The 22,113-nt window shown below is 43.2% G+C and overlaps 1 long non-coding RNA gene and 1 pseudogene across 1 annotated transcript; both read left to right on the forward strand.

Annotated features, from left to right (window-relative positions):
* The first annotated feature begins 309 nt into the window (after positions 1-309).
* Positions 310-2,542, forward strand: LOC147959775 (uncharacterized). Its single transcript, XR_015611409.1, has 3 exons — positions 310-869; positions 1,408-1,799; positions 1,883-2,542. It is a non-coding gene; the product is annotated as an uncharacterized LOC147959775 (long non-coding RNA).
* Positions 2,543-4,052: 1,510 nt separating this feature from the next.
* On the forward strand, positions 4,053-8,698 carry LOC125518821 (uncharacterized; annotated as a pseudogene).
* The last annotated feature ends 13,415 nt before the right edge of the window (positions 8,699-22,113 follow it).

Genomic DNA, 22,113 nt, shown 5'->3' on the forward strand with positions numbered 1-22,113 from the left:
GTGTTCACAGTATTCTATATTAGTATTAATATTTTACAGTCTGTTCTGGTATTTTTAGGAATTCATCTGGTATTTTATCTTTAGTCAAAACATTTATTGTGTAAAAGTTTTTGCCAGATATTACTGTTCATTTGGACCGCACTGTGGCAGCCCAAAACCTTCTCTTCGCCCGTGCGCGCAAGATAGCGCAACAGCAGCAGCAGCTGGCAGCCCATTTCGGTGCAGCAGAGCCCACCCCTCTGTCTTTCATTTTTTTTCTCTCTCTCACCTCTCAGCCGCTGACGGGGCGGACCCACCTGTCACCTCTCTCCTCTCGTCCAGTTTCCTGCACGCACACGAGTTCATCTCCCGATCCAAATCTTCGATCGATTTGATCTGTTCCTGCCCTTTTTCCCACGCCCGACCCTATATATATATTCTTCCCAAGCCCTCCTCGTCCGATTTTTGCCAATTTGAGATCTCCCGTGGCCGTTTCGCCCTGTCCCGATCTCGTCAGAGTTCGCCGTCCAGAAGCTCTGTTGCGGCCGATTTCGTCGCCACTAGGAGATTAAGATCCCCACCCTCGGCGCCGTTCCCTTTACACCAATGTTCCACACCCTCCTGACTTTTCCGTTTACTCATATATGCCCTAGAACGAGGTTAGAGTTCCGCCGGAGTTCTTGGACGCCGCCGCGCCATAGTTCGAGCACTGCCCCCAGCAGAGCTCGCCCCGTCGCCGTGGACGCCGCCAAACTCACTGCCGTCGTACGCCGCCTTCTCTGGTCGGTCCTCCTTCGCCGGAGTTTTCCTGTAACCGTGGCCGTCGTCGAGGTCCGAGCCGCCTCGCCCTTCTTCTCCAACCCCGGCGACACCCCAGCGTGGGTCCTCCGGTGAGCACATCTCCCGACCTCCCGATCTTGTTTTAACCGCCCGGATCGGTTGTTGTTTTATTCGAACCGGTATGCACTATTTAGTGGCCGTCCACCAGTTAGCCGCCACAGCAAACACCCATCAGCCTATCACAGTGCGCCACGTCTCAGGTATTTTGTTTTAATTAGAAAAGGGCAGATTTGTTCATGTTTTTCAAACCTTCATAACTTTTGCATCGTTTGTCCAAATTTGATGAAACCAACGCCAAATCCTTCATCATGATTACCTTTATCCAACACACCTATCCAATATAATTTTTGAAACCATTAAATTTGAATTTGATAGAATTTGAATTTAACCTTTCGGAGGCAGTATCTTTCAAACCGTTGATCGAAATTAGTTGATTCTTTTTGCATTGTGACCCTAATAGCATGTAGATAAGATATACCTACTGATACGTTCTGTTATTTAAGTTTTATTGAATTCCTTGCTGTTGACCTTATTGTGATTGTTATGTGAGTATGGTTTATTTTATCGGTGCCTTCGTTAATCCTATAGATTATTCGGAGTGTGAAGCGGATCGGAATTAATCGTTAGATTACTTCAACAGAGTTCCAGGCAAGTTTGCACTTTTGATTTTGCTCATCCTATATTCTGCTATGAATGTGTGGTTCTAATGCTAGCCTGATATGTGTATCCCGTGTTATCATGTTTTGGTATTGATTGTGTTATGTGATAGTGTGATCAACTTGCTATGGTAGACGTGGGCATGTGTCGAGTGATCCATGAAAGTGATGAGTATTTATAGTCGTAGTGATGAGGACATCCCAGGTTCACCTCGTTTATCATCTTCTCCTAATGATAAATCTCAGCCATCAAGTGAACCTTCTACAAAGAAGATCTATTTGGGTCCCATGACAAGGAGCCGTGCCAAACAAATAGAACAAGAGGTGAACGCGCTCCTAGCTTATCATAATTCAAATGACCATGAGAACTTTATACTGCCTAAATCTCATGTGCTGATTTTACTTAGGTACAATGTTAAGGACAACCAACAACATTCAACACATGAAGAAACAAGTTTTGGAGCCCATACAACAAGTTTGAAGAGAACTAGTTTCAACTTTGAAGAAAGCCTTGTTTTGGTGACAAGGACGACTAGTTACACCGCAAGGAAGAATATCAAGCCATCTCAACACTCTATTGTTGCATGTGCAGTTCCAGAATTCGTCCCAGAACTTGCTGAATCATGAAACGCAAATATATGAGCATCCAGCATGTGTGGGGGTACAAAATGGAGAGCATATGAAGTCTACTTTCAGGAAAATCAAACGGTGCATCATTTGGAGTCCTGGGTCAAAGAATATGAGAGTTCCAATGCAAGCTGTCCAGGGCATTAATTGCTGCGCGAGGCTCCATGAGTTTGCTCCCTTGACCAGCTGGTTAGCACGAATTTGAACCCCTCTTTTGGCCTGGTTTCACACCTAAACTAGGAGGGTTGTTCCTAGTATAAATACCCCTTCCCCCACTTCAGCCACAACTCTTTGGCAATTTGATTTCAGCATAGGTTAGCTAAGTGCAACCAGAATATTGTTTGAGAGTTCACTTCCTCCTTAGCTCTTGTAATCTTGCCTTATGAGAGGGTAAACTCACTTTGTGATTTTACAACAGCAGCCGTTGAGGCAGCGACCAGTTCGTGCTTCCAACTTCGTGCGTGGTTGCGTGGATTGGAACTAAGAGTGTGGTTGGGCGAATACTTGTCGCTGGTTGTTGCATTTGCAATAGTTAGCTTCGGTCTCGTCAGGTTGCACTAGTTATCCTTTACCCGATAGCATTGTTGGTTGGGATCGAGGGTTTCCTTCGTACCCTTCAGGTGGCGTTGATTCGCAACATAGAGCAGATCCTCCGTGAAGATTGGGCAACCCCGTATCATCTTGGTATTAGAGCTTTGGTTGACACGGTAGGATCTTGTATCCCTAGTTTAGTTCATGTTCTTGTTCATCCTAAAAGTCCAAAAAATAGCCCCACAAAAAAATCCCTTTACCTAGCCCTTTGCAGCCTTTAATCTGTTATTTGGTGAGTTTTATCAAGTTCTTGTCCACTAGATCTTTGTTTTTAGTTGTTGAGTTTCCCCCATCCAATCTTGTGTGTTTGTGTTCATTTTCGTGCACAGACTTCAGATCTGCATCCTCCACCAAATCATGCATATCTTTGTCATCCGGAGTCCGTTTTGAGTGTTTTTGTGCATTTTGAAAAGCCCACACTATGTGCTCTCCATTCATCCTTGTTAGATCTGATTCCCATCGTGTTTTCCACCCAGTTAAATCAGATCAGTTCGTGTGTGTTTGCTGCCAAAGTTTTAGCTGCATGTTCTTGTTGGTTGACTTCATCTATTGTGATTTTCGTGATTCCCCCAAAGTGTGTGTTCAGATCCAAGTCCCTTGTTGAAAGTTTGTCAAAAAAAGAGCAAAAGAAAGAAGAAAAGAGGCAAAAAAAGATATCTTCCCAAAGAAAGAAAGTGTGTGCAAGAAGCAAAAGAGAGAAAACTTGGGACTGTTCTTTACTTGTATCTTGAGAAATCCCTGTTTGTGTTGTGAGCTGAAACGTGTCAAGTGTGCAAAGTCTTCAGTCCTTGCTTGTAGCAAATCTGATTCCTTGGCGAGAGTTGCATTTACCTCACGTATATCTCATTCAGCAACTAAATGCACTAGAATCTTGTGTGGATGATTACTTGGTTCAACAATATCTAGATTGCAGATTAGTGCATCTTTTGCTACATATATACCCCACCCAAACTCCACCAAACAGCCCCGCATGTGCAACCCTAGACTTGTATTCGCTTGATTATCACTCTTTGTATACCAACCACCGACACCACGGTTGAGCATGATTCTGCTCTCACTTGGAAGTTACATGAGCTTCGGTTGGTAAGTGAGGCGAGTTTGAGTTGTTATCGACATATATGCTTCTAGTACTATAGGGCTTTTGGAGAACTAACCATGGCAGGCGAAGAAAACGAGTATGATGTTGAAGGAAATGGGCATCTCAATCAGCCCGTCACACGGTTTCACTTCAACGCATTACGTGATCATCTACGCCGAGAGTTCAGAAACAGCCTTGACCCAATTGAAGAGAAGCAAGGCAAGTTGTCGAGAGATTAGCAGCAACTTATGGGTAATGTTGATGAGCAACTCACTCAGAACATGGCAGCCATGAGGACTGGTATTGTTGCTGATATTGTACGAGAGCTTCGTCAGAACCGAGAAGATGCAAGTGTCCATGGTGAAGAACAAAATGTAACTGATGGGGAAGGTGCTGCCTCCAATGCACAAGCTAGAAGAAACTGTGCTCCTACTCCCCATGCCATGAGACCTCTCGGTCCCGGACGTGGAAATGATCATGGCAATGGACGTGGTCATCATGAAGCTCCTGTTGGTCGTGGTCTTAGAGGAGGCCACCGAAGAGCAAATCTGCACCATGAAGGTAATGGAGATGAGTTTGATGAAGATGAAGATGGCATGCACCAGAATGACAGATTTCATCGTCATAGAAACTATGGTCGTGGACGGCAGGAGGAGAGGTTTGGAAAGCTGAAATTTACCATGCCCAAGTTTGATGGTGGATCTGATCCAGAAAGTTATCTCACATGGGAATTGAAGGTTGACAAGATTTTCCGCATGCACAACTACTCAGAAGAGAAGAAATTAGCAATGGCCTCACTTGAGTTTGAAGACTATGCTCTAATTTGGTGGGAGCAAGTTCAGATTCAGCGAGAAGAAGAAGGAGACCCTGCTGTTGCTACATGGACAGAAATGAAAAGAGAGATGAGGGCAAGATTTGTCCCAAGGCATTATAGACGTGACATCTTTGATAAGCTCCAGAATTTGAGGCAAGGAAAGTTATCAGTTGAGGAGTATCATAAGGAGATGGAGAAGGCAATGATAAGAGCCCACATACATGAAGATGAGGAGCAGTCCATGGCAAGGTTCCTCTATGGGCTGAATCCTAATGTTAAACGAGTGGTTGATTTGCAGCCATATCGTAATGTGGTAGAGCTGGTACATCTTGGTTCTAAGGCTGAACGTCAATTGCAAGAAGACTCGAAGCAAAATAGAACTACATCCTTCACAGCTCGAGCTACATCAAGTGGGAGTAAGTTTGTACCTCAATTCAATGTTGGTCGAGGTATTATGACTAGTTCTGGTGGTGCAAATCAGCCCCATGCACGTGCAACCACGAGCAGAAATGATGCATCAAATTCGAAGCAGAAGAGCAAATTTGCAGCTCCTAGTTCATCCTCCATTGGCTCCACGAGGAAAACTAGTGAGATAGAGTGCTTTACATGTAAGGGACGTGGCCACATGAAGAAGGATTGTCCCAACAAGCGTACCATGCTGATCACCGAGAATGGAGAATATGAGTCTTGTAGTGAACCTGAAGAAGAAACTAAAGATGGTGATGAGCAAACCTATTGTGATTATGAGCAAGGTGCCTCTCTTGTTGTCACTAAAGTTTTGAGTGTGCAGATCAAAGAAGCTGAGAATGGACAACGACACAATCTATTTCAAACAAGATCCAAAGTGCAAGACAAGGTATGCAAGGTAATTGTTGATGGTGGGAGTTGTCACAATCTTGCAAGCAAAGAAATGTGTGATAAGCTTGGGCTGAAGCTGCTACAACACCCTCATCCATATCATATACAATGGTTGAGTGAATGTGGAGAGATTAAGATCACACACATGGTACAGGTGCAATTCAAGATTGGAGATTATAATGACACCGTTGAGTGTGATGTGGTGCCAATGAAGGTGTGTCACTTGCTGTTGGGTAGACCATGGCAATATGATCATTCAGCTCAACATTGTGGCAGAACCAATCAATACACCATCAAGTGGAGAGGAAAAGACTTGGTTCTTAGACCCATGACACCCCAACAAATCATGGCTGAGCACTTGCAGAAAGTTTCTGAAGTAAAAATAGTGAGTAAGAAAGAGGGAGAGAAAAAGAGTGAGAGAGAGATCCACAAATCGGTGAGTGAGCGCCACAAGCCAAATCTAAGAGAGAAGAATAAAAGAGAGGGAGAGAACTTAGTAATGTTAGCCACCAAATCAGAACTGAGAGATGTGAGGCTCAACCCAAATCAAGTGGTCGTTGTACTTGTGTACAAAGATGCTTTGCTTTCAGCTAATGACTTAACATGTCTCCCTAGTGCTGTTTGTGATGTCTTGCAGGAATTCGAGGATGTTTTTCTGGAGGAAGTACCCACTGGTCTACCTCCCTTGCGTGGCATAGAACATCAGATTGACCTCATTCCAGGAGCATCACTTCCGAATCGACCTCCCTACCGCACCAATCCTGAAGAAACAAAGAAGATACAAAGGCAGGTACAAGAACTTTTAGATAAAGGTTATGTGTGTGAAAGCTTAAGTCCTTGTGATGTACCTGTGATTTTGGTGCCCAAGAAAGATGACACATGGCGATTGGTAATGGATTGTAGGCCTATCAATATTATAACTATTAGGTATCGTAATCCTATTCCTAGGTTAGATGATATGCTTGATGAATTGAGTGGCTCTACTATTTTCTCTAAAATTGATTTGAGGAGTGGATACCATCAGATTAGGATGAAAGAAGGAGATGAATGGAAAACCGCTTTCAAAACAAAATTTGGGTTGTATGAGTGGTTAGTCATGCCTTTTCGATTAACTAATGCACCAAGTACATTCATGAGATTGATGAACCATGTTTTGAGAGCTTACATTGGCAAATTTGTTGTTGTGTACTTTGATGACATCCTAATCTATAGCAGATCCATTGAGGAACATATTGAACATCTTAAACAAGTGTTGAATGTGCTAAGGACAGAAAAACTATATGCTAACGTTGAGAAGTGCTCCTTTTGCACAAACAAGGTTGTTTTTCTTGGCTATGTCATTTCAAGACAGGGAATTGAAGTGGATGAATCTAAGGTGGAAGCAATCAAGAATTGGCCAAGTCCAATGAATGTAAGCCAGGTAAGAAGTTTCATGGCCTTGCTAGTTTCTACAGGAGGTTTGTGAAAGATTTTAGTACAATTGTTGCACCTTTGAATGAATTGACAAAGAAAGGAATTCCCTTTAAATGGGGTGCACCACAAGAAGAAGCATTTCTTGATCTTAAGAAACAATTAACTGAAGCACCTTTGCTGATTCTACTGATTTCACTAAAACTTTTGAGATAGAATGTGATGCTAGTGGAATAGGTATTGGAGGTGTGTTAATGCAAGAACGAAAACCAATAGCATATTTTAGAGAGAAGCTGAGTGGTGTACAACTGAATTATTCCGTTTATGATAAAGAGTTGTATGCCTTGGTTAGAGTGCTTGAAACTTGGCAACACTACTTATGGCCTAAAGAGTTTATTGTACATTCTGATCATGAGGCCTTGAAACATTTGAAAGGCCAAGCTAAACTGAATCGTAGGCATGCTAAATGGGTAGAATTCATTGAAACTTTCCCATATGTTGTGAAGTATAAGAAAGGAAAGGAAAACATGGTTGCTGATGCTTTGTCCCGTAGGCATGTTCTTTTGACACAATTAGAAGTGAAGGTACTAGGACTTGAGAGCTTAAAAGAACTATATTGCACTGATCATATATTTTCAGAACCATATGCAAAATGTAAAGATGGGAAATGTTGGGATAAATACCATGTGCATGATGGGTTCCTTTTTAGGGCTAACAAGTTGTGTGTTCCAGATTCGTCGGTTAGGCCTTTGTTGTTGCAGGAATCACATGCAGGAGGATTAATGGGACACTTTGGTCGTGAGAAGACTTATGAGCTGTTGGACGATCACTTTTATTGGCCAAAGATGAGGAAGGACGTTGAGAGATTTGTGCAGCGATGCATCATATGCCACAAAGCTAAGTCTAAACTGAACCCCCATGGTTTATATACTCCCCTACCTGTTCCAAATGCTCCTTGGGAAGATATTAGCATGGATTTTGTTTTAGGACTGCCTAGGACTAAGAGGGGGAGGGATTCAGTTTTTGTTGTGGTTGATAGGTTCTCAAAAATGGCACACTTCATTCCGTGCCACAAGAACGACGATGCTTCACATGTTGTTGAATTGTTTTTCAGGGAAGTTGTTCGCTTGCATGGAATGCCAAGGACTATTGTTTCAGATCGAGATGTGAAGTTCATGAGCTAATTTTGGAAAACATTGTGGGCAAAATTAGGAACCAAGCTACCGTCTTCAACAACGTGTCACCCCCAAACTGATGGCAAACAGAGGTAGTGAACCGCACACTCTCAGCATTGTTGCGTACAATGATCAAGAAGAATTTGAAGGAGTGGGAAGAGTGTTTGCCGCATGTGGAGTTTGCTTACAATCGGGCAGTTCACTCTACCACAAACATGTGCCCGTTTGAGGTGGTATATGGATTCAAACCACTTGCACCAATTGACTTGCTGCCACTTCCATTGCAAGAGAGATGTAACATGGAGGCTTCAAAGCATGCTGCATATGTGAAGAAGATTCATGAGAAGACCAGAGAAGAGATAGAAAGGAAGTCCAAGTACTATGCTGCTAAGGCAAACAAAAATCGCAGGAAGGTGACTTTTGAGCCCGGAGATCTGGTTTGGATACATTTGCGCAAAGATCGGTTCCCAGAGAAGCGCAAATCTGAGCTAATGCCTCGTGGAGATGGACCATTCAAAGTCTTGGCCAAGATCAATGACAATGCTTAGAAGATCGAGCTTCCTGAAGACTATGCTGTGAGTCCAACATTCAACGTTGCTGATTTGTCTCCATGCTTCGATCAAGAGGGTCAAGAGTCGAGGACGACTCCTTTTGAAGAGGGGGAGGATGATGAGGACATCCCAGGTTCACCTCGTTTATCATCTTCTCCTAATGATAAATCTCAGCCATCAAGTGAACCTTCTACAAAGAAGATCTATTTGGGTCCCATGACAAGGAGCCGTGCCAAACAAATAGAACAAGAGGTGAACGCGCTCCTAGCTTATCATAATTCAAATGACCATGAGAACTTTATACTGCCTAAATCTCATGTGCTGATTTTACTTAGGTACAATGTTAAGGACAACCAACAACATTCAACACATGAAGAAACAAGTTTTGGAGCCCATACAACAAGTTTGAAGAGAACTAGTTTCAACTTTGAAGAAAGCCTTGTTTTGGTGACAAGGACGACTAGTTACACCGCAAGGAAGAATATCAAGCCATCTCAACACTCTATTGTTGCATGTGCAGTTCCAGAATTCGTCCCAGAACTTGCTGAATCATGAAACGCAAATATATGAGCATCCAGCATGTGTGGGGGTACAAAATGGAGAGCATATGAAGTCTACTTTCAGGAAAATCAAACGGTGCATCATTTGGAGTCCTGGGTCAAAGAATATGAGAGTTCCAATGCAAGCTGCCCAGGGCATTAATTGCTGCGCGAGGCTCCATGAGTTTGCTCCCTTGACCAGCTGGTTAGCACGAATTTGAACCCCTCTTTTGGCCTGGTTTCACACCTAAACTAGGAGGGTTGTTCCTAGTATAAATACCCCTTCCCCCACTTCAGCCACAACTCTTTGGCAATTTGATTTCAGCATAGGTTAGCTAAGTGCAACCAGAATATTGTTTGAGAGTTCACTTCCTCTTTAGCTCTTGTAATCTTGCCTTGTGAGAGGGTAAACTCACTTTGTGATTTTACAATAGCAGCCGTTGAGGCGGCGACCAGTTCGTGCTTCCAACTTCGTGCGTGGTTGCGTGGATTGGAACTAAGAGTGTGGTTGGGTGAATACTTGTCGCTGGTTGTTGCATTTGCAATAGTTAGCTTCGGTCTCGTCAGGTTGCACTAGTTATCCTTTACCCGACAGCGTTGTTGGTTGGGATCGAGGGTTTCCTTCGTACCGTTCAGGTGGCGTTGATTCGCAACATAGAGCAGATCCTCCGTGAAGATTGGGCAACCTCGTATCACGTAGGCTCAGGATTATTAACCAGGTGAATGCGTCACTGGCAGAGCGCTCTATTGTCCCTAGAGAATGCGCCTTTGGCAGAGCGCACTTGAGGCAAGGTATAGTTTTTAGAACTTAAATCAGGTGAATGTGTCCTTCGCAGAGCACTCTATTGTTCTTAGAGAATGCGCCACTGACAGAGCACACTTGAGATACTTCTGAAGTTCTTGTCATGTTTTCTTATAATCTTGGGGGTTATATTGGGCGAATAAATTAGAGGCGGTTCTGAGTTCAGTTAGTGGAGGTAGGTGAAGACATTCTTCTCCAAACTAACTTGTGTGTTTTGTTTGTCATACATTGCTTTGTGGATGTAGGTTCTCTATATCATATTGTGTGATTTGCCAATACATTCAATGTATTGACCCTTTGTGGCTGCAACTTATCATGTTGCAGGATATTCAGGTGATCAGTGAGAGATAGTAGGGCCGCGAGTCTTCACTCAACATTTTCGCCAATAGGCATTGATGGGACTAATCATCTATTATGCTACATTTTTCGCTGTTATTATTGAATAAAGGTAGCTATGTGCTACTCAGTTTGTAATACTTATGAATTATGGATCATACATTATAGTAAATGATGCACTTGTTATTTGATATTCACATGTACTGTGTGTGCTAGTGAGTCGATCCAGAGACTAGCACAGTGAGCACAGAGACATCGAATCTTAGCAGGTTCGGGTCGTTACACGTGGTACAAGGGGCACTGGAGTCCTTGGCAGAGGGGAGTACGATGGACTGGTTCGGCTACGGGGTGAGGCTGCCGCCATCAGAGAATAACAAAAGGTGTGGGTGAGTACAGGTATGACCTGGACACCGTTGGGAGTAGGGTGGGGCGGCGAGGACTGCGCGGTAGCACAGCCGGCCATGGGAGGCAGATGCAGCCGCTCCAGCCGGCGATGGTTTGGGCGGCTGGAGCAAGAACAACTAGATCAGAGATTGAAGAACCGGGATCACCGTTGTGTGTCAATCCAACAAATACAGATGTCATAATAATTTATTGATGTTTTGTTTTAGATCATTAAATCATTTTGTTCATTAAATGGACAACACCTTGTGCAGGTTTCGTCCTAGTGGGCCAACAAAGTCAGCTTCGAAAGCTGTGGTGGAATGCAGCCCATTTATTTAGGTTTTATAGCCCATTTCATATTGTTGGCCAATACATCTATTTCCTGGGCTTTGACTCAAAAAATAATCTATTTCCTGGGCTACATAAAAATAATAATAGATGATTTACTATTTATGATAATTTACAACGCATTTGATTATTTATTTGAATACACCTATTTACTGGGCTGGGTGAAAAAATAATATTGTGTACATGCAGCCCATTTATTATTTCTTATAATTTACAATCCATTTGATTTTACTAGAAATAGACCCATTTTCCGGGATGGGTGAAAAAACAATGATGGCCTGGACTGAGCATTTCTTATAAAAAATAATATTGAGATAGGAATATTATTTTAAAAAACTTAAGTTGGGCTTTGTAATCTTATTATATAAAAAATGAACTGAGTTGTGCATTTTATTAAAATAAACATAGGCTAGGAGGTGCTTATTTTAGGATCTTGTGTACAATTGTCGTCCCAGTTGCATTACTGATGTTCATTGAAAAAGGCATGGATAGTAGTACAGTACAACTTTACATAGTTACTCAACCCACATTCAACGACGCCTGAAAAGGCCCAAACAAGGCCCGTGTACAACCTTTTGAAGTCATTGTGCTCAATTTATAACTTAAATAAAAAAGTTAGAGTACAATGGAACCTAATTAAAAGTTGTCACGAGCGAAGAAATAATTCAACGGGTCCCACTTGTGTGTGTGTTTGTGCGTGCGCGCGTGCATGTGTGTGTGTGAGAGACCCATTGTGACGCCCTCGATTTGACCATACACTAATTATACACGCAAATGTGTACGATCAAGATCAAGGACTCAATGGAAGATATCACAACACAACTCTAGACAAAAATAATAATACAAGCTTTATATTACAAGCAAGGGGCCTCGAGGGCTCGAATACATAAGCTCGAATGCACAAGAGTCAGCGGAAGTAATAATATCTGAGTACAGACATAAGTTAAACAAGTTTGCCTTAAGAAGGCTAGCACAAAAGTAGCAACGATCGGAAAGGCAAGGCCTCCTGCTTGGGACCTCCTAACTACTCGAAGTCAAACTGCACATAGAATCATCCTCGGGATCCTCTGGCTTCTGGACTCCAACGTCTGGTCGCAACAATCAGGTATAGAAAGGGGAAAAAGGGGGAGCAAAGCAACCGTAAGTAATCATCCAAAGTACTCGCAAGCAAGGAGCTACACTACATATGCATTCGTATCAATGAAAGGGGTAGTATATGTGGACTAAACTGCAGAATGCCGGAATAAGAGGGGAATAGCTAGTCATATCAAAGACTACGCTTCTGGCAGCCTCCATCTTGAAGCAGAAGGAGAGAGTAGATGGTAAGTTAACCAAGTATCATCGCATAGCATAATCCTACCTGGTGATCCTCCCCTCGTCGCCCTGTGAGAGAGCGATCGTCGGGTTGTATCTGGTACTTGGAAGGGTGTATTTTATTAAGTATCTGTTTCTAGTTGTCATAAGGTCAAGGTACAACTCCGGGTCGTTGTTTTACCGAGGGACACGACTATTTGTATAGATAAACTTCCCTGCAGGGGTGCACTACATTTCCCAACACGCTCGACCCCCTTTGGCCGGACACACTTTCCTAGGTCATGCCCAGCCTCGGAAGATCAACACGTCGCAGCCCCACCTAGGCACAACAGAGAGGTCAGCACGCCGGTCTAAATCCTAAGCGCGCATGGGTCTCGGCCCATTGTCCATTGCACACCTGCACATTGTGTACGCGGCCGGTGAGCAGACCTAGCAACCTCCATTACAAAGGAAGTTGCGTTACGTGGTCCAACCCGGCGCGCGCGGCTCAGTCGCTGATGTCACAAAGGCTTCGGCTGATACCACGACGTCGAGTGCCCATAACTGTTCCCGCGTAGTTGGTTAGTGTGTATAGGCCAGTGGCCAGACTCAGATCAAATACCAAGATCTCGTTAAGCGTGTTATCTTGAAATAACCGCAAACACCGACCAGGGCCAGGCTCACCTCTCTCCTGTGTGGTCTCAACCTACCCTGTCGCTCCGCCATAAAGATCCACCCAGAGGGCCGTCGGGACAAAGGTCCTTTTAGCCCCCAATCTGTGAATCACTCGCGGGTACTGTACGAGCCGACCCGTCTTTAGTCATCAGATGTATCATGTATATGTATATAGGTATATACCCATGATCACCTCCCTAGTGATCACGACCCGATAGTATAGCACGGCATACGGACAAGAATGTAGGGCCACTGATGATAAACTAGCATCCTATACTAAGCATTTAGGAATGCAGGTAAGGTATCAACGTGTAACATCCCAAATTTCCAATTTGGAATGTTATGCATTAGATCATCATTGCATATCATATTTTATTGCATTTTGGTTTGATCCTAGAAATTCTACGCAACTCAAGGACCCACGAAGAGAGTTGGGGATTTTGTTATTTTCATATTTGAGTTATCTCAAATCTTGAAAAGAGGATCGTTTGATTTTAATTATTTTCTCTTCGAATATTTCTTTTATGAAAAATAAAAGAGAGGGGATAAAATGACTTCCCCAAAATAAAGAAATATTGGAGACTTAATATTAAAATCAAATAAGATTTTATTTGGAGTTTTTATTGCTATTTTATCCGAATTAGGAAAAATGTGCATTAGAGGCCCAAATAAATGTTCACCTTGCCCAATAGATTTTTAGAGGATGGGGAAAATTTATTTCGGGATTTTTGGAGTCTGTTTAGTATTCTTTTTCTTCGTTTTTCTGCGTGTTAGATTTTTTTAAAAAAGGTTAACCGACCTAGCCGGGCCGTACCCGACTAGGACTCTCCCGGCCTGGGGCTTTAAAGCCCGTGCACCCGAGCCCCGTAGCCCACCAGCGCCGCCTCGCCGAAACCATAACAGAGCCGCGCCGCCGCGGCCGCGCCGCCTCACCTCACCGCCCCGCCGCAAGCCGCGCCGCCGCCGGAGTCGCCGGACCCCGCCGGACCCGAGGTAGCCGTCGCCGGTTTTTCATTAGAAACCGATCGTTTTTTTATAAACCCTAGTTTTGGTTTTTTAAATCGGTTTAGATCAGGTTTTTTTCGGTTCGGTTAAATAGCGGACATTCGCCCGTACGTTCGTTTTAACGAACGGTTTTCGCCCGTTACTCACAGATAGCAAACGTTCGTTCGTTAGCCTGTTCGTTAGTTCTTCTTTTTCTCGGGTTTTTTCGCGATTATTTTTTATCGCAATTTCTGATCTGATTTTCGTTTTAGTTTATCTTTTAGCTCGTTAGTCAGAATCAAGCGATTCAAGCGCCTAGATCTTCGTCTCGAAGCCCTCTTTCTGTTTAACCAACTTGAACAAGATTTTGAAACAGTAAAATTTGACTTTAGTTCAGATTAGTAATCGGATCTTGTTTCTTTCGTAGCTTGAGTTTTGTTGCTTCGTTTGATTTGATTCTTTTTGCAAACCAGAGTTCTTAAGTTGCACTTTCTAGTTAGATCTTCTTATTTGAGTTTTACCCGTGCTTCTAGTTGAGTGCTTATTGTATGCTTGTTTGTTTGCGATAGAGTACCCAGAGTGCGAAGCGTGCTACTACGAGTCTCTAGGTTTTGCGGATCATCAGCAAGGCAAGTAACACTTTGATCATACCTCTTTACTACCTAGTTTTATTGCATTAGATCAATCCTTAAACACTTGCATGCTTAGGATCTGATTAAATTGTGGGTTTTGGGAAGTAGTTGAGGTAGTACCTATGCACCTGTGAGTTACTTCTACGTTGGGAGTTACTTCTACGTTGCTTATATTGCTATGCTATCCTCATAGACGTGGATTGAGTTTGAGAGTATTCATGACATATGTGAGTTTGTTAACTAATGGTTCAACTTAAGGTGGCAACTTAAATACACATCTGGGTGGATTGCTTGTGGACACCTGGAGAACCCAGTGTTGTCCTAGGATATCCCGGAGGACCCGTGTGATCATCCTACGGCCCGCCACCCAGGCTCAAAGGGATCATAAGATTATTCGTGCTAGAAACTTCCGTGTGCAGCCACAAGCTATTATGGGCTCTAGCATAGTTGAGTAAGTTGCGTGAAGCTCTTGAAGAGGTAGACTAGCAGATGTAGTGGGTTGTAGGTGGTATAGTCTACCCAGAGTAGAGAGTTAATGCTTCAGAAAGACCGTGTCTCGAATCTCCGACCATGGATGTATTCTAGTCTTGTGGGGAAAAGTGCGCAAACCTCTGCAGAGTGTATAAACTAATCATGGTTAGCCATGTCCCCGGTTATGGACATCTTGAGTACCTAGTTCTTCGATTATCATGTGGATCTCATCACTCTTAATTTAAATTGATTGGGTTAATGATGATGTTTAAATGGGATTGAGTTGGAGGAACCTTCTCAATGTTTAACAACTACCATGATAGTTAAATAAAATTTATTCCTTTTTTGTAGGGAAAAATTGGCTTTTCGCAGAACATGTTAACCATACAGCCTCCACTAGCCATATATGCATGTAGTGATAGCAATTATTCTGTTCATATTTCTCTTGTGATACTTTGCCAGCATATTCAATGTGCTGACCCGTTTCGGGCTGCAACGTATCATGTTGCAGACTTTTCAAACGACGAGTAAGGAGCCATAGGTCGTTGTCTTTCACTCAGTGATGCCGTTGTAGTTGATGGACTCACGTTATCTTCCAAGCCTTCCGCTGTTATCGATTTAGATGGCCTTAAGCCATATTTATTGTTTTATGTTCTCTTTTGAGACATTCGTTGTAATAAGTGTATGATTGCTACTCTGTTATAAATCCTCATGTACTGTGCGTGTCAGCATTACCGATCCAGGGATGACACTGATGCACAGAGATCAAATTGTTTGAGGTCTGGTCGCTACACAACAACTGTAGCAACAATAACAGGCTATGCAACAGAATAGGATTAACGGAAAGCAGTAACATGCTACACTACTCTAATGCAAGCAGTAGAGAGAAGAATGGGCGATATCTGGTGATCAAGGGGGGGCTTGCCTGGAAGCTCTGCACATAGAAACAGACCCTCGAAGGTGAAGTAGTTGATCACTGGTTCAACCGCGGTCTCGGGGTCTACCGAAAAGAAGTAACGGAGGGGGAACACAATAAATAACAAAGCAATCAAAGCAACACAAAGCATAACATGGCAATACGCGGTGCTAGGGGTGACCTAACGCAGTAGTAGGCGATACCGGCGATGGGGGAAACATCCGGGAAAGTATCCCCCGGTGTTTCGCGTTTTCGGACAGATGAACCGGAGGGGGAAAGTTGCGTGTTCGCTATGCTAGGGATGTGTGGAAGACGAATAGGCTGTGTATTCGGATCCGCCTCGTTGTTCTGAGCAACTTTCATGTACAAAGTATTTTCATCCGAGTTATGGATTAATTTATATGATTTTTTAAAAAGTTTTAATGATTTTCTAGAATTTCTGAAATTGTTTAATCCGAACAATAAGCAGAATAAGGTTTTGTAACCTAGTGCTAAAATAGCCAGAGTGTATGACAGTGGGCCAGGGGGTCCAGTCAGCATGCACACTCAGCAGTTGACCAGTCAACATTGACTGGTCAAAAGGGTCAGCGGGGCCTACATGTCATTGACACAATGACTTGTCCTTTATTTTAACAGGGTATCTAAGTGAACGGGGCCACTATCATAGGGTAGTTAGACTAATTATCCTAAATAACTAATTAACTAAACTAATTAACTATTTCACTAATATTTCTTTTATTTACTTTTTTTAAAGGGCCGGCCCCACTTGGCAAGGGGGGGGGTCACAGCCCTCCAGTGGCTGGGCAGCACGCACGGCCTCGCCGAGGAGGACCGACGGCCATGGTCCGAAGCAGGCAGGGCCAGGCTTGGGCGGCCGCGGGCGGCGCCGGCGCTGGTGGGGCGTGGCAGGGGAGGCCGGAGGTGGTAGGCGGCGACAGCCAGGTAGAGCAGCAGCAGTGGGAGGCAGCGGGGGAGCGGGCATGCGCGTAAGCCAAGCGCGCGGGAGCAGCAGCGACGAGCGAGGATGGCAGCGGTGAGGCCGCGTGCGGGCGTGCAGCAAGGGCGCGAGGGGGAATGGCGACGCGGGGCTCAACGGTCGCGGTGGCCGTGGCCATTGGCCGAAGACCGACAGCTATGGACGGCGGCCTACGGCAATAATCAGACAACTATGACGACTAAATCGAGAGGGGAATAGGGGGATTCGGTGGCGGAGCTCACCACGAGGCGTAATAAAGGCAGGTGGGAGTTTAGTAGCTGCAGGAGGCGGCGAATCGAGGCAGAAATTGACGACAGTAGAAGGAAGAAGACGATCTCGATCCCGTCGTTTGGTGATGCCCTGGCTCGATCTAGACCTTGTAGACGACGTGGAAGATGACGAGGAAGCTGATGGACACACTAACTTGGCGCGGGGACGGCGGTGGCCGCGATAATGACGACGATGAGCGCGGTCACCGCACGAGCTCTAAGCTCGTTTTCGAGCCGAGGAGGAGGGGGTGCAATGGGGAATGGGAGGGAATCGTATGGGCACGAGCTAGGGTTTTCAAGGGGCTTATTTGTAGGTCCAGAGGGGGCTGCGTGGAGGCCATCCATGGCCAAGGCGCCATGGATGCGTGACACACACGTCCTCTGTCTCCTGTAGCGGGAGGTGGAGGAAAAGTAAGTTGGGCTGGGCCAAAAGTATTGTGGTCATCAAAGGCCCAGTGGCACAACAGTTAGTTAGGCCATATTTCTATTTTTCCTTTATGTATCTAAGTTAGCTACTGCTTCGTATTAATTTGAGTGACCAAATGAATTTACTTCAATGTTAAGCTTAACACATAAATCAGGCACAACATTGTAGTGTTCCATAAAAAGTTTCAAAGCGAAAGGAATTGTTCAAGCATTTTTTTGAAATTGAATAAGCCAATTAAGATGTTGTTGGACCACTTCATATTTCCCTAGGGATTAAATGGTGAGTCAAATGATGTTGGTTTCTACATGATAATTAGCTATTGAATATTTGCAACCCAACGGACATTTTTTTCTTCAAATTTTTGAAGAAAATAATTTGACTAGCAAATTTGAATTTGAACTTGAGTTTGATTTGGAACAAAATGATGATTAGCAAAATAATTGTGATGACTTGGTAGTCATTAGCAGGAGTTTACTATAGCTTAATTATCCGGGTGTCACTATTCTCCTCCACTATAAGAAATCTCGTCCTGAGATTTAGGAGCGGGAGTAAGGGGGAAGGGATTTGGTTACGAAATTCTAACGGGTCTTCTCGGTGTTGGTTGCACTTCTCGAAGAGGTCGATACATTACGTTGATGTATTTATTTCTCTGCTCTAGGTCATCATGATGAAGTTAGCATCCTTTCTTCCGGAATTCGATCGTACTTACGAAAGATTAAAGGGTGGGTATATTCCGGGAGAACGGACCTCTGCAAGGTTGACTATCTAGTAACTAACTCGGGGAAGGTGGTGGAAAGTAACTCTCGAACTGAAACTTAAGAAAATATCGAGAGCAAAGTAAGAAGGTACCATGAGAATTTTCAAGCGGGTAGGCAATCGTTCGATGCCTGAAACAAAGTGTACAAGGGGTCCAGAGCAATAGGAATAAGTTTTGTGTCTGATACTAGAATTGATGATATCTCAGAAGGTAGCTCGTGAATTACATATGAGGCCACACGCGAGGAATATCTTTGGAAACAGGAGGGTGTACAGGAGAGTCAGGTTTCGATCCTGTGGAACTGTGGGTTATGGGCCCACCATGTGGGTTAAAAGCAGGAAGGCGCTAACATTTTGCACGGTCAAGATAGCAAGGTATGCCAGAGGATAACCTGCCAATTTTGTTGGCAACAATGTTGGTACCTAGGGTGAGGGACAAAGAGAACCATTTTTCCTGCTCGTTGAAACGAGGCGGACCAATAGGCAAAGTTCTCGTCCATCGGTGGTTACCAAAATGTCATCAACAATAGTAACACGGTCTTACTAACAAGGTTGTACACCAGGGTGTTTACATAAGCAGCGGATCATTACTTAGATCATATAAACCACGAGAAAGGTCAAACAAGATAATGGAAAGGAAAATATGATTATCAGATTAAACAGAACAATGGAAAGGAAAATGTGTTAAAACACATATTTCAGGGGTATATCCTTCCCAAGGACAAGCAGAGCATGATAGCCATGATAGGATATAATGTAGAAAACTCTTTAGGTAAGGGGAGTGAAATTTTGTGACAGCGTGTTTGGATAATTGAGCAGGAAACATTTAGCATTGGGCTTCAAATGTTCTTGTTGAAAATCGGAGTACCATAGACATGCTTCGAGATAGCATTGACATGGTCATCAGGTGAAGATAAGACTTTGGAAACACAAAGGATTCATCAGGAATAACTTGTAGAATAAGTCTTACAATTTCCTCCTGGAAGAATGGATAACCTTGCTGAAAAGGAATCTGTAACAATAGGGCCTCGGGCCAGGTGTGCTAGGCACGACATCACCTTACCGGTTCACATAAAGACCAATGTTATAACTCTTGGAAATATGTTCCAACCATCATATCTGACCGAGATTCAGATCTCATTGGTGTCATGATAACTCAGACTCAGGATGCCTGAGAAGAAAGGTGCAACACAAATTGTCGAGATGACATTGTAAGATTCACGGGAATTGAACTATGGAAGCAAGTTTTGAAACAAGAGTTCATCATTTAACCAAGGAAAAGACGAGGAGTGGTTGATGAACTCAACAACAATTCATTGAGATTTTTAAAAGATGGATTTCCACACTTATGTGAACAAGGAGATAACATTTGTCAGATCAAATGATATAATGTGGTATGCTCGAGAAAAACATACACAATTAAACATTGGTTGACAGGTGCACCCGAAACATGGGAGGGGTTGCATGATAAATGTTAGAACGATGACTTAATGAACAAAAGAATTAAAATGAATCAATCGACCATTCACTTCAAAGCAATAGGGTTGCTAAAAGTTTTGAAGTTGCACATCATAGTTCAATTGTCGGTTTTCCCGTTAGAAACGACACGGGGACCAAGGAAGGAACGGATATGGTAAGAAGTATCACCTATATCAAGAATTCTTAAGACGTGGGGAAATTCTCACGACATTCTTGAGATAAAAGATGGTAATACTCAAAGGTAAAGGAGAAAAAATGCTGGATAGCAAGGGTCTCAAGGTATACACAAAACATGAACAAGTTTGTGTTGAATGGAAGGCAATAAAGTGGCCAATGATAACACAAATCATCGAGGGGAAAGGATGGTATTTCTCATCGAGAATTCGATAGATATCTCAGAAGAACCCAGAATGTTGATGATGATCATGACACAATTCTCGAGAGATTTCATGAAGGTGTAATCGATCAACGACGACATCAAGTCAAAGGAATGATGAAGCGAAAGGTTATTGGAACCATGGGTATGACACAAACTCGAAATCAAGCTTGTTGTTCAAGGCGAAATGATATGAAGAGGAAGATTGATGTATGCTTAGATCATCGTCAAAAATTTGTGCCCCGAGAAGAAAGACTAGGTAGCACAGTTAAAATTTAGCACAATAATGATATAGCCGATCAGGCTAGGAATGACTTGAAGGATTATTAAACTCGTAAGCAATGAAAATTTCTGAGAGTTATTGAATTGGAGTGTGGAATCGATTCACATATCGGTGTTCTCGAGTGAAATAACTCAGAACCCGGGGGAAATCTGAAATCGGTGAGAAGCAATACTAGATGAAGACTCATAGGAAGCAACACAGTTCTTTGATATTCTTGAGATACTGGAGGGTATTACTCGAAGGAAGATCGACATAGGGGTTGCGGGGATGTATTGATCCGCAGAAGACAAGTGTTTTAACTTGCTTGAGAAATGGGATCAAGTAGAAAATATGGTTGGAACCATGATTGCAAAGGATCAATTCACAGATACCAGATGATATCATATCAAGGAAATAGTTATTATTACAAGAAGCTTCCATTTTAGGATCTACATCGTGTCCATGGGCATGAACACAAGTTCAAGGTCGACTCCCACTTCTTCAATGTATAACCTTCCATTCACCTCTCGCTTTTCGAAAATGACATTAGTTGTTGAAAGTTTTACCTGGTGCAATACCAGATAAGCATGACCCGTGAAATCTTTTGGGTTCACACAGATTAAGGGAGGCATAGTCAACCCATCGGGGCATCGTAGAAACATATACCACCAACTTCAGGAGTAAATAATACAAGCTCAAAAGTGGAGCATGGTTGACAAGCAAAGAATATAATTTACCAAAGGCATTATTTACCCTAGGAAAGGCTCACAAGGTTATTGAATATGAAGGATGATGTCGGATAAAATTCAATAAAGGATCCGGTGGTCCTCAAGGGGTCTGATGTGAGCATTGGTACCCAACCAGAGGAAGAAAGAATGCAGGAAGATCAGATTATCGAAAAAACTGACTAACTCAAAGCCCAAATGCAAAAGAATTACGATTTTCAAATCAAGGGATCAGAAGCAAACACTCTGACCATGGATGGATAAGTTTAGTAGGCTTAGGGGTACAATCAATGGAAATTTGATCAGTCGAGATCTAGCTCATGTTTAAAATGATGTCTGAGCTGGAAGGATGAATTCTAGGATTCGACTGAGGAATGCGAGCATTCACAACATATTGAATCAACAAACTCAAAATGAATAATGACAATGAATGCCAATAAAATTCTAGACTTATAGGATTAATCATAATGCAGGCAAGCAAGAATTTCAGGAGCAATAGGTTGCTGAGGATTTTCGGAAGATTGAATAGCATTTCGAAGACTTTTGTGAACACATGAACAACAGGGGAGAAAAAAAATCCTCCGTGAGTGTGAGGATTAATTTGTAGGTGTATTCAGGCGACAAGGAACTACAAGGCAGTAAGCACAAAGTTGTCTTGGAGCAATAGAGAGAAGTTCGGGGTATCTTGTAATAATAAGATCAACTGGGAATAAAAGTAAGAACGACGGGTGTATGTATTTATCCATAGGGATATTATGGTGGTAGGGAATTACAAAAGCAACGGGCACAAAGTCTTGAGAGAACATCGGAGAGTATCTTCGGAATATTTTGGTGCATCAAGTAATCATCTGGAGTGAGGGGCTCTTCGGGAGGAAGTAGTTACA

The sequence above is a fragment of the Triticum urartu genome, chromosome 7A (genome assembly GCF_056163025.1).
Source record: "Triticum urartu cultivar PI428250 chromosome 7A, HENAU_Tu73, whole genome shotgun sequence".
In the NCBI taxonomy this organism is placed as follows: domain Eukaryota; kingdom Viridiplantae; phylum Streptophyta; class Magnoliopsida; order Poales; family Poaceae; genus Triticum; species Triticum urartu.